This window comes from Periplaneta americana, chromosome 4, assembly GCF_040183065.1.
Source record: "Periplaneta americana isolate PAMFEO1 chromosome 4, P.americana_PAMFEO1_priV1, whole genome shotgun sequence".
Taxonomy (NCBI): Eukaryota; Metazoa; Arthropoda; class Insecta; order Blattodea; family Blattidae; genus Periplaneta; species Periplaneta americana.
This window is the reverse complement of record NC_091120.1, coordinates 44,496,496-44,508,032: the sequence shown is the minus strand read 5'-3', so window position 1 is coordinate 44,508,032 and position 11,537 is coordinate 44,496,496. Positions and strand designations below refer to the sequence as shown.

The 11,537-nt window shown below is 36.1% G+C and overlaps 1 long non-coding RNA gene across 1 annotated transcript; it reads right to left on the bottom strand.

Annotated features, from left to right (window-relative positions):
• Positions 1–2,548: 2,548 nt before the first annotated feature.
• LOC138697781 (uncharacterized) lies at positions 2,549–11,184 on the bottom strand. The gene is made up of 2 exons (XR_011331610.1): positions 9,185–11,184; positions 2,549–9,109 (listed from the first exon to the last, which is right to left on the bottom strand). It is a non-coding gene; the product is annotated as an uncharacterized lncRNA (long non-coding RNA).
• Positions 11,185–11,537: the final 353 nt, after the last annotated feature.

The window sequence follows — 11,537 nt, the reverse complement described above, 5'->3', positions numbered from 1 at the left end:
TGTGCAATCAACAAAGCCCTGTGATGAATAATTTCAAGGGAAAAATTGTTCCAGGGCCGGGTATCGATCCTGGAACCCTTCGATTAGCGCACGAATGCTCTACTGACTGAGCTACCCCTACAATTCTCCCCTTTATATCCACACAACTCAAATGGGCTGACAAGACACCAGAAACCCAGCTTTGAGTACACACAATTCTCAGTTGGTAGAGCATTCATGCGCTAAGTGAAGGGTTCTGGGATCGATACCCGGCCCTCGAACAATTTTTCCCTTGAAATTATTCAAGCCTGCTTCACAGGGAGCTTCTACCTGAAAGCCAGATTTGCATAAAGCCTTGTGATGTTGAAAGGAGCTTCTCATCATTTAAAAAGAATCTTGTGTGTAGATAATATAAAACGCTTGTTACCTAACAATTTAGGAGAATATGCAACTCCAGCAGAAATAAATGAAGTTATGTATAACAGGAAAACCACCAATAATAGCAAATTGCTTAAAATCGAAAAGTTTTTTTAAGTGCATATTTTGTTATTTCTAGTAAATATATCCTGGTTTTAAGTGCATACGTGCGTGCATGTTTTGCCGTTTTTAATACTGCGACAGCAGGCCGGAGAGTTCGCGCGCGTCCGGCAGAAGGAAGGCACACTGCGGCATGACGCGAGAAAAGGAGAGGGTAAACTACGAGACACGGACTTCGGCGGGCAGTGGGCTGTGCGAGGTGAAGGGGGAAAAGAAGCAGTGAGAAACAGATTGTTCTGGAAGCTCCACAAAGCGACGCAAGCCGATTGTGTGGAAGCTACTCGATGCAGTACATTCTAGAAGTGTGATTTAGTAATAAATAGAAGGGGCAAGAGAGCCAGAGCCAGTTTAGTTTGGACAGCGAGTTCAGTTTGTGAATCAGCAGCACCCAGGCGGAAGCAACGCATCCAGGAATCTTGGGTTCGACATGCAGTGAACTTGAGTAACTGAGGCAGCATCCAGGAGGAAGCAACGCATCCGGAAGTCTTGAGTTCGAAGTGCAGTGGACTGTCTCTGGAAGTCTTGGGTTCGATATACCGCGAACCTGAGTGAATGAGCTAGAAAAAAAAGCCAAGGCAAACGAACTGTGAACTGAGAACTGACAGTTTTGTGTTGTAAATAGTGCTTTGTCAACATCAGTTGAAATTAGGAGTGCATTGTTGTTCTTCTCAAAAATAAACGTGAATAATCATTGTCGTTCTGTGGAGGGCAATAACGACTACTGTGTTCCTGTGTTGAGTGGAATACCCATTGTTGACGGGAGTGTTTAAACCCAGAAATAAAAAGTCATTATTGTTGTGAATAAAAGTAACATTATTGTTGAATTAAAAGTCACAATTCGCCTCCTACTTATTAGTATAAAGCTAAAACCTAAAGCATTATCATTGACGTGTTATATATTTCAGTTGCTTCAATTCTTACAACACATGTTTCTTTTATGTTATATATCACAATCTATTTTCTTTGTCCAGCGGTGGGTCTCAGAATCATTTCGCCTTCATTAGCATCATTTCATGAATCAGGTCAACCAGGAGATCGTGGCAGATATGATTCTGGGATTCGCCTACAGCTGCACAAACCCCAGGGAGCTGTAGGGGCTTCAAGAGTGGACTACAGTAGACCGGGGAGTGTAGCTCCCTCGAACAGGTGACATTCTGGTGAATCGCACTATCTACAGTAGCGTGGCCTTCTGGTGAAAGGAATGCAAGCAAGTGAATTGTGAACAGATGTCATTGATCTGAGGAGGTGACACATTAACAGGGAGACAGAAAGGCATTGCCGTTCACACAGACTTAGTCAGAACTGAATGCCACAGCCACATTGATAAAATGGCATGACACTAAACAGTGAATCACGTGCTTAAAGAGTGCTCCTAAATCATCCCAAATAAAAAGATTGTCCATTTTGAATCTTGTGTACATTACTTTTAACACTTGAATATAAGAAATTGATTAACTAGCGGACATACTTGTGTTAATTATGTTAGTCTGTGCGGCTTACAGCTGTTTCGGTGCTTCATCACACCATCCTCAGAGCCTACTAGATCTCGGCGTCATCTCGAACTTCTCTGCCTGTTGTGTGGGTGCGTTTGATTGTTGAAAAGTGGAGTCAAATAGTGTGTGTGTACTGAAATTTATCTGTGTGTTGAGAATTTGATCGGGGTGTGTTTTAGTGTGTTTGTATATTTCGTATTGTTCTAGTGTGTTGAGTTTTTGGTTCTTGGGTTCTATATGTAGGATTGTAAGCCGCACAGACTAATATAATTAACACGAGTAAGTCTGCTAGTTAATCAATTACTTAAAAAGATTGTACCGGTACAATAAATCCATGGCTGCAGTGCTTGCTTACAGGCCCTCCTCCAGAAAAAAAATAAATGTCAGAAATTAAGAATAGGTAGTAATAATCTGAGAAAATAAATAAAAATGTATATGAAACCTTTGCATACTGAAGGAAGACTTGCGGGTAAGAGAGCAGTTTCAGAATGTTTAAGGAAAAGAAATGATGGGAATTATTTAAAACATTATACTAGCTGTAATATAGTAATTTCCAAGATTTATATTTTATAGACAGATTCACTGTATAATTAATATTCTACTTTATAAGGCAAGATGAAACATTAACATAATATCCAATATAAATACGTGTAGATACACATTATTTTTTTATCATAAATACAATTCAAAAACATAAAATTTCAAATTCAAACATTACGTACCAACATAAAACACTTTAACACCAACAAAACTACTTATTCCTTGATTTTTCACATATCTCTCTTATGCAAATACAGAACCAGGAAACAGGTTTTGCTGAGGTAAATGCTATCGACCTTTTATTGTTACAGATCAAACACAGTTGTCAAGAAAGTAGTGTGTACATTTCCCCTGGATCGAAAATGGGAAGGTTCTGTGTTGCATAGTATGGACAGATAACACAGGCTGAAGGGATGTCAAGGTTAGACCATTAGTGTACCACTGACTTCCATTCAGTGCAGTTCAGTTCATTCTGTGGTAATTAGGGCTAGGATTTTGATGACCTATAAATCATAAAAAATGTCCTAAAAACAATGTATTTATGACCTAAAAATCTTTCAAAAATGCCCTTAAAAATGCCCCAAAAGTTGATCTTTCATTCTAAAATTGGCTTAGTAGGAAAAGGAGTTTTGTGCTACTTTATATTTAGACTAGTAATTAAATTAAATTCTAGTACCAACATTTAAGTTTATTTAATTTTACGTAATTTTTTCTAAGTGGTACACTTTAATTAATTATTTTACCTGATGTAGTTTCCATGTAGTCCACCACAAGGCCACTCTTATCCGGAATTAGCAAGTATAGAGGAGTCTATATTGAATGGGTGGTTGGACTGAACCATTACATGGGGTGTATTACGTTAAAAGAGCAATATTTGTGTAGAAAAAGATTAAAATATTATACAAAATAATGGGTATTAGCCACCGGCGAAGCTCAGTCGGTTAAGGCGCTTGCCTGCCGATTCGGAGTTGCGCTCGGGCGCGGGTTCGATTCCCGCTTGAGCTGATTATCTGGTTTGGTTTTTTCAGGGGTTTTTCCCAACCGTAAGGCAAATGTCAGGTAATCTATGGCGAATCCTCGGCCTCATCTCGCCAAATATCATAACACTATCACCAACTCCATCGACGCTAAATAACCTCGTAGTTGGTACAGCGTCGTTAAATAACCAAGTAAAAAAATAATGGGTATTAATGGACAAAATATGAAGACAAAATATCAAAGGAAATAAACATTATTTTATATTAATAATGGGGATTTGCGGCCAAAATTAAGTGAAAATGCTTCAAAAATGTCCGAATAACACAAAAGATGCTCTTATGAGTTGAAACAGGCAAAAAATGCAAAAAATTGCCCTAATAAATATGTCTTAAAATACTCAGTTTATCACATAACATATAAATACTAAAGCGGCTATGTTTCTGGCTTACTAGAAAAAAGATGCAATTTCATCAAAATCCTAGCCCTAGTGGTAATGCAGTAGGCCTACACATTAAAACAGCGAATCTTCCATTTATGATAAGCCTATACGGGTGTATCAAAACATGTGGGAAAGCTCTGGGGAATTGATAGAGGACCTGAAAACAAGCAAAAAAGTTCATATAAACATACGGTCAATTTTGCTTAGTTTTGTAGTTACAGTCAATGTTTGTGGTGTACATAATATCTGTGATGATAAAGTTTAATTTACAACTTACAATACTTTTTTCTTATACAAAACTTCTAACTTTTACAGAAAGTGTTCAAAAGCTATAACATAGGCTTCTGAGTGCCGCATCATCGACTGCCTTACTCGCTCCTATATTCCAGGCGTCTGCCGTATATGATGACATCCTTCTTCAAGTCGCTAGTGAAGAATTCTGGAATACACAATGCCCTTTAAATGACACCATAAGTAGAAATCCAATGAACTGAGGTTGGAAGAACGAGCAAGCCAGAATGTCGCTCCTTCACAGCCTATGCATTTATTAGGAAATCGCTCATTTAAAATTTCTCTAACAGCAAGAGTAAAATAAGGCAATGTCCAATCATGCATAGTTTCATCACAGATATTATGTATACCACAAACAATGACTGTAACTAAAAACCTGAGCAAAATTGACCATTTGTTTATATGAACTTTTATGCTTGTCTTCAGATCCTCTATCAATTCCCCAGAGCTTTCTCACATTTTGATACACCTTGTATATACCTATATTAAGAATAAATCGTAGAGTCGTGCTATATTTCTATGGAAATATCATGGCATTCATTCATCTGATTCAACAATCCAGAATTTCGTGAAAAAAGTGAAATCAATCAATCTTCTTAATGTATCCAGCTGTTTGCTGACAACATAAAGTCCACTATAGTCCACTGTAGTCTATTCAGTTGTTGTTTTTCACGAGAAATGAGGGGTATTTTGATCGGTGTTCATTATAGATGACTGTTGCTAGTAGCCAAAGGTGGGGTGTAGTATAGTGTACCCTCTCGTGGGTACTCACCTTGTCGTGGTGAGGGGGCTTAAACTTGTTGTTTAAGCTAACAAGTAACAAAGAGGTACCCACATAAGTTGCATTATCACAAACGCAGTCCCACTATATTTTTCACTGTTTATATTCATGGACTCCCTCAGTGTAAAATTCTCCAGAGGTAAAATAGTCCCTCAATCGGATCTCCGGGTAGTGACTGCACTGAGAGATCCCAAGAATCGTACTAAAGTACTTATTTGGAACACCAAAAGTCACACCGTCCAGTCAATCAGAAAAAAGTAAAAGAAACTGGCACATTTTAAAATAAAAATGAAATTGTTAAAATTAAAATTTTATAAGACAGGAGTTGTTCATAAATCGAATGAAACATACCATGTTCAATTCCATCAATAGGGACGAAAGTTACGAGATTTTCTTTCCAAAAACTGATGTACTGAATCACCACAAGATGGGATGTTACTTGACCATGTCACTTTTCTAATACAGCCATACTAAGCGAAACCTGTTTCCAGGCATACAGAGATTAAATTAAAGAGTAACAAGATTATATATTTCATAATAAAAATAATTTTAAATGTCTACTACAATATAGTTGAGCAATTAATATGTTCATTGGAAGACAGGATTGCTGTATTAACTAATAACACATCAATTACCAAAGTAAAATGGTATATAAATCATAGAATTAACAAGGTGAGAAGATCGAAAACTATAGTGCAATACAAATCTTAAAGAAAACTTCATGTGTATTTCATATATTATAGAGACAAATGAAATCATGACTAAACTGTTATATCATGACTCCAATTCAAATAATTGCTGCAACTAATAAATTGTTTTAGCTTTATTTGACTCCAAGTATGGAAATTTAACATAAATGTAACTGTTCAATTCCACCTGCATCTGAATGTGTCTGGATGTCGTTTGTAAGCAGAACATTAGACTTATTAGGTTTTTAACTGTTAAAATGCACAATCTAGTTACTTTACTAATATAATAAATTATCACAAAAATATTAAAATTAAATTCTCAAAATACTTAATTTCAAAATGGCAAGAAACTTACACAGGCACACCCTATTTAAACCAACAAGATGAATTTTACTGCATCATAAAATTCGTTATTAGCAAAAGGTTGTCAGTTTTCATACAAAAGAAAAATATATCTCCAAGGCAATGTTAAGAAGAACAGAATTTTAATGTCCTAATAATGGTAACATATTAAAATCTTGTTGCAAATCTTCCTTACCACACTATAACACTCTAGAAACCTCTTGCATTTACTAAGCCCCATCCGTTATAAGCTATTTGGGAATATCTTTAGTATTAATCAGGGAAATGGTATGTCTTTCTTGCATGAAAGAATCGTTTGAGCATACTTATCCCTTGTATAAAATAAGTGTTCCAGGAGTTACCATAGAAAGTATTTGACAATTTTGATACTTATACATTATGGTAACTGCTTATTATTGTGTGTCAAAGTACCCAATCCACTAAATAAGCTAAGCACTGATCTATGATCTAAACTAACCTAATAAGCTAACTTTGAGTAAGCATGTAGATGCATTATATACTAGGGCATGGCACCATCACTACTGTTTCACACTAAATTTATTTAGGTTACTTTTGACATCACATACTTCAAATATAGTCTCTTGCCATGTCTATGATAAATTTCCAAATTCTTGGAAGACGGCGGACTCCATCTCCAGTAGCATTTCTGGATCTCTCTCTCTCTCACTGATCAATCTAAAGCTCTTCGAATGTCAACTCTTGATTGAAAACGAATGCCTCGCTTCCACCGAATTTGCAATAGTTCAGTATGGTAGGACTTCTCTCTCACAGGCTTCTTATAATGCACTAAAGCAATGAGTTGCATGTTTTTCTCTTGCTATTTGGAAACAGCCATATTTACAAAATATGGCTGCTTCGAGACTTTCAATAATCCAAATTTATGAAACAATCGCTGCTCTATTTTGTAGTACAAGATTTCAATGGTCACCGCTAGGAGCACTGATTTACAGCATTGTTGCCATCACTTATCGAATGCCCTAGTAACTATAGTCCCGTTACTCTTATTTCCAGCAGCCAATTAAGTTGCAGGTCAGCTACATTTAAACGTGTGCGTCTTGTGATTCGCTGCTGATGACATTATGCACTTCCTAAGGCTCGATAAATACTTAATATAATCGCCCGCCATTTTGGCTCTTTCGTTGGCGTTCGCAGGAAGCACACGAGGACGTTATTTTCTGCTCAATTACAGTGTGTTTGATTTATTATATTCGAAGCTATGACATGATAATGTTTAACGGTGCGGCAAACACATTCCTCATCTGGTAGCTCGGCAACGAAAGAACAAATATGGCGAACGATAATGCCTACCTAGACTTTATAGAGCCTTCACTTCCTAAGGCGTAAGCAAAGCGGAGGAGTCACGCCGGAAATAACAGTGACGCGACTATAGGATCTACTATAATTTACGAAGCTAATCTAGAATGAGCATGTTGGCATGAAATAAAATGCATTATATAAATTAACAATTATTTACGAACTACATGGTTCACAGGAAGTATATGAGTGACTACCGGTACTAATACTAAAGACTAGCCAAATAATAGGGTAGGCCTGTGTTATATAGTGTAAGATGCTTTAAAATGCAATAAAATCCTCCTAAAAGCATATCATAAAATCAAAACTGCAATTCTACAGTATTTTAATTAAACAAAGCATAAACACTGTAGAATTGACATTACCACAGATATATTTTAGTTGTAATTTAAAACCGTACTACTATGTATATTATAAAAACACAATATCACTAGCAACACCTTAATATCAAAGCAATTTCATTGCGTAATTAAGTACTGTACACTTGAATCCTCACAAAAATTTAAGATTCACATTTATTATACTTAGAATTGACTCTTATAAATCTTTGGTGTATAAATCTGATATTTTAAAAGTATCTTTTATGTATTTCAGAAACATTTCACCATATTCATTCATTTGAATATCATTACTGTACTATTCAATTTGCTAATTTTTTAAAAAATAATAGGCCTATCTGGAACATATAATGGCTTTTTAGGACGTATAAATAATTGTGATCTGTAGTGTTTAAGGCATTATTCCAGTATGTCTGGAAAGACTGACCATATGGAAACATGGTGCTGTGCTATGTCTGAATGCACTATTTCTCTTAAAGTTCATACATTAAACTTAAATTCTCACTATTCTAACCCAAGTTTTAATCCTCACTATCCCTTAAAATGTCTTAAAAGGATTGCTACGGAAACAATGTAGGTATACTGAAAAATATTATTTCAAATCTTGTAGCTCACTGAAAATAAACAGAAGGATCATTCTACCTTGAAGAAACATCAGTTGATTTTTTGGATGCAATGAGAATCCAATTTTTTATTTATGATTATTTATGGCTATTATCTCTGACTAAGATTCCAGCTAATACATCATTATATTATCACTTTATTAGGCAGTATATCTCACTTGGCGATATGTGACAGAGGAAGAACAATATTGTTGCAAATATCTCAAGTCTGATTAGTGAACTATGTTACTAGTCTGCAATGTATGCAATGGAGGGGAAAAGAAACTAGTTAACACATCTCATTATCCCCTGGCATAGTTGTCTCATAAGTAATGCCTTGCTGTCACTTTTGAGGTTTTAACCAGTCTTGGAACAGTTGACTGAACAAATAGCTACATTCCTTCTGTAGACTGTAGCCATCTAGGAAGGTCACCTACTCTCTTGGCTCCATTTGTTAACATAACCTTAAAACTGGGCAAAGAATTTCGGGCTAAAATAACTTTTATAAGATTGGACTAAGCTCCATTTGTTAACATAACCTTACAACTGGGCAAAGATAATTTCGGGCTAAAATAACTCTTATAAGATTGGACTAGGCTCCATTTGTTAACATAACCTTACAACTGGGCAAAGAATTTCGGGCTAAATAACTTTTATAAGATTGGACTAGGCTCCATTTGTTAACATAACCTTACAACTGGGCAAAGAATTTCGGGCTAAAATTACTTTTATAAGATTGGACTAGGCTCCATTTGTTAACATAACCTTACAACTGGGCAAAGAATTTCGGGTTAAAATAACTTTTATAAGATTGGACTAGGCTCCATTTGTTAACATAACCTTACAACTGGGCAAAGATAATTTCGGGCTAAAATAACTTTTATAAGATTGGACTAGGATCGCCATGGCGATCCAGTAGCTAGAGCATTGAACTCATAATCCTATAGACCCAGGTTCGATTCCCAGCATACCCTCAATTTATGACTTATATGTTGGAAATCCATAATTCAGGTACCTAACACAGAGGTTTTCTCTAGGAAGCTCCGATTTCCCTGTGACATCTCAACAAATCTCCATCATCATCTCATTTCATCTCGGACATAGTGTAGACCAGCCTCCTATGACACACCCTGGGCAACGACTCTATCAGTAAACTGGTCTACACAACTGGCTTCATATTGGTGAATGACGAACAGTCAAGTACCCATCATAAAAAAAAAAGACGGATCTAGGTCATCAGCTGAAATCAATCAATACAGTGTGATATGTAAAGCTCACATAGTAGTTTAAGATATATCCCTGAATACTTTTCTTGTACCCTACTTTGTGGAACACTGCCTTAAACAACAGACATTCGAGTAAGGTACAAATCCCTTGAAAGATATAGGCCTACTTAACAATCGAAATTTCACAAAAATTGCTAGTAAATGTTATTTAATATATTGTATTACTTACTTACTGGCTTTTAAGGAACCCAGAGGTTCATTGCCGCCCTCACATAAGCCCGCCATTGGTCCCTATCCTGAGCAAGATTAATCCAGTCTCTACCATCATATCCCACCTCCCTCAAATCCATTTTAATATTATCTTCCCATCTACGTCTCGGCCTCCCCAAAAGTCTTTTCCCCTCTGGCCTCCCAACTAACACTCTATATGCATTTCTGGATTTGCCCATAAGTGCTACATGCCCTGCCCATCTCAAACGTCTGGATTTAATGTTCCTAATTATGTCAGGTGAAGGATACAATGTGTGCAACTCTGCGTTCTGTAACTTTCTCCGTTCTCCTGTAACTTCATCCCTCTTAGCCCCAAATATTTTCCTGAGAACCTTATTCTCAAAAACCCTCAATCTCTGTTCCTCTCTCAAAGTGAGAGTCCAAGTTTCACAACCATACAGAACAACAGGTAATATAATTGTTTTATAAATTCTAACTTCCAGATTTTTTGACAGCAGACTAGATGACAAAAGCTTCTCAACCTAATAATAACACGCATTTCCCATATTTATTCTGCGTTTAATTTCCTCCTGAGTGTCATTTATATTTGTTACTGTTGCTCCAAGATATTTGAAGGATAAATCTCCAACTTTAATAGTTCCATTTCGTACAATATTCTGATCACGAGACATAATCATATACTTAGTCTTTTCGGGATTTACTTCCAACCCTATCTCTTTACTTGCTTCAAATAGAATTTCCGCGTTTTCCCTAATTGTTTGTGGATTTTCTCCTAACATATTCACGTCATCTGTATAGAATATATTGTATTACCCTTAAAAAAAAAAAAAAAAAGTACCTGTATACACATAGCTGGGAAATTTGTTTCTGGCCATAAGAACATGTTAAACAGTCATTTATTGGCGTGATCGGGAAGTCTAAGATGACTGTGCATGTTCAGAGACCACTAAACAGTTTTATACGAAAAATTGAACAGTCAGTAATTGGCTGAAAAGACGTCATAAATAAGATATAATAAAATGCACTTCTGAAACCATATAACAAGTACAAAATCAGAATGAACCTATGTAGGCCTTTAACAGAGTAAAGCATGATTCAGTCCCTTATTGTAATACAAAGCATATCTGAGTGCAAGTTATTTTCATAGTTGCTATGTAAAAAAATACTGCCATTGTTGCAACTATGGTTTCTAGGATGATTACATATTATGCTATATAAACTTCAACAGAATAAAAATAAAACCCATTCCTTAAAAAAAAAATTGTACACTGAAACTCCTATACAAAATAACATTTGTCCCTATGTAAATCTAGTAAATGCCTATTCCGACAAATGACAACTAAATATGCAGACTTCAACATGTAATAACACAATCATTTTTCAAATACCTTGTCTCAGATTCTTAAACCTTACATAGGCAGACTTCACAGCACTTTCGAGGGCAAATATACCACCCAGTACCACGAAGACTGTGCATATAACCTGGGCAGATAAACTTGCACGTTTAGGAAACCAAAGAGTGTAGATACCGAGTATCTCAGTGACCACACCAATAGCAAATGTCACTATCCCAACCAGATTGTGAAGCAGCTTCATTTTAGCGGGCTTCACATAATGTTTCAACCTAAAAGCAAATAATGTTATAACCCCTCCACTACTAGTAATACCAACAAAGATCAAGAACACCAAACCGATTATGGCATGCCATGATTGGAAATGATTTTTATTGTTTATAT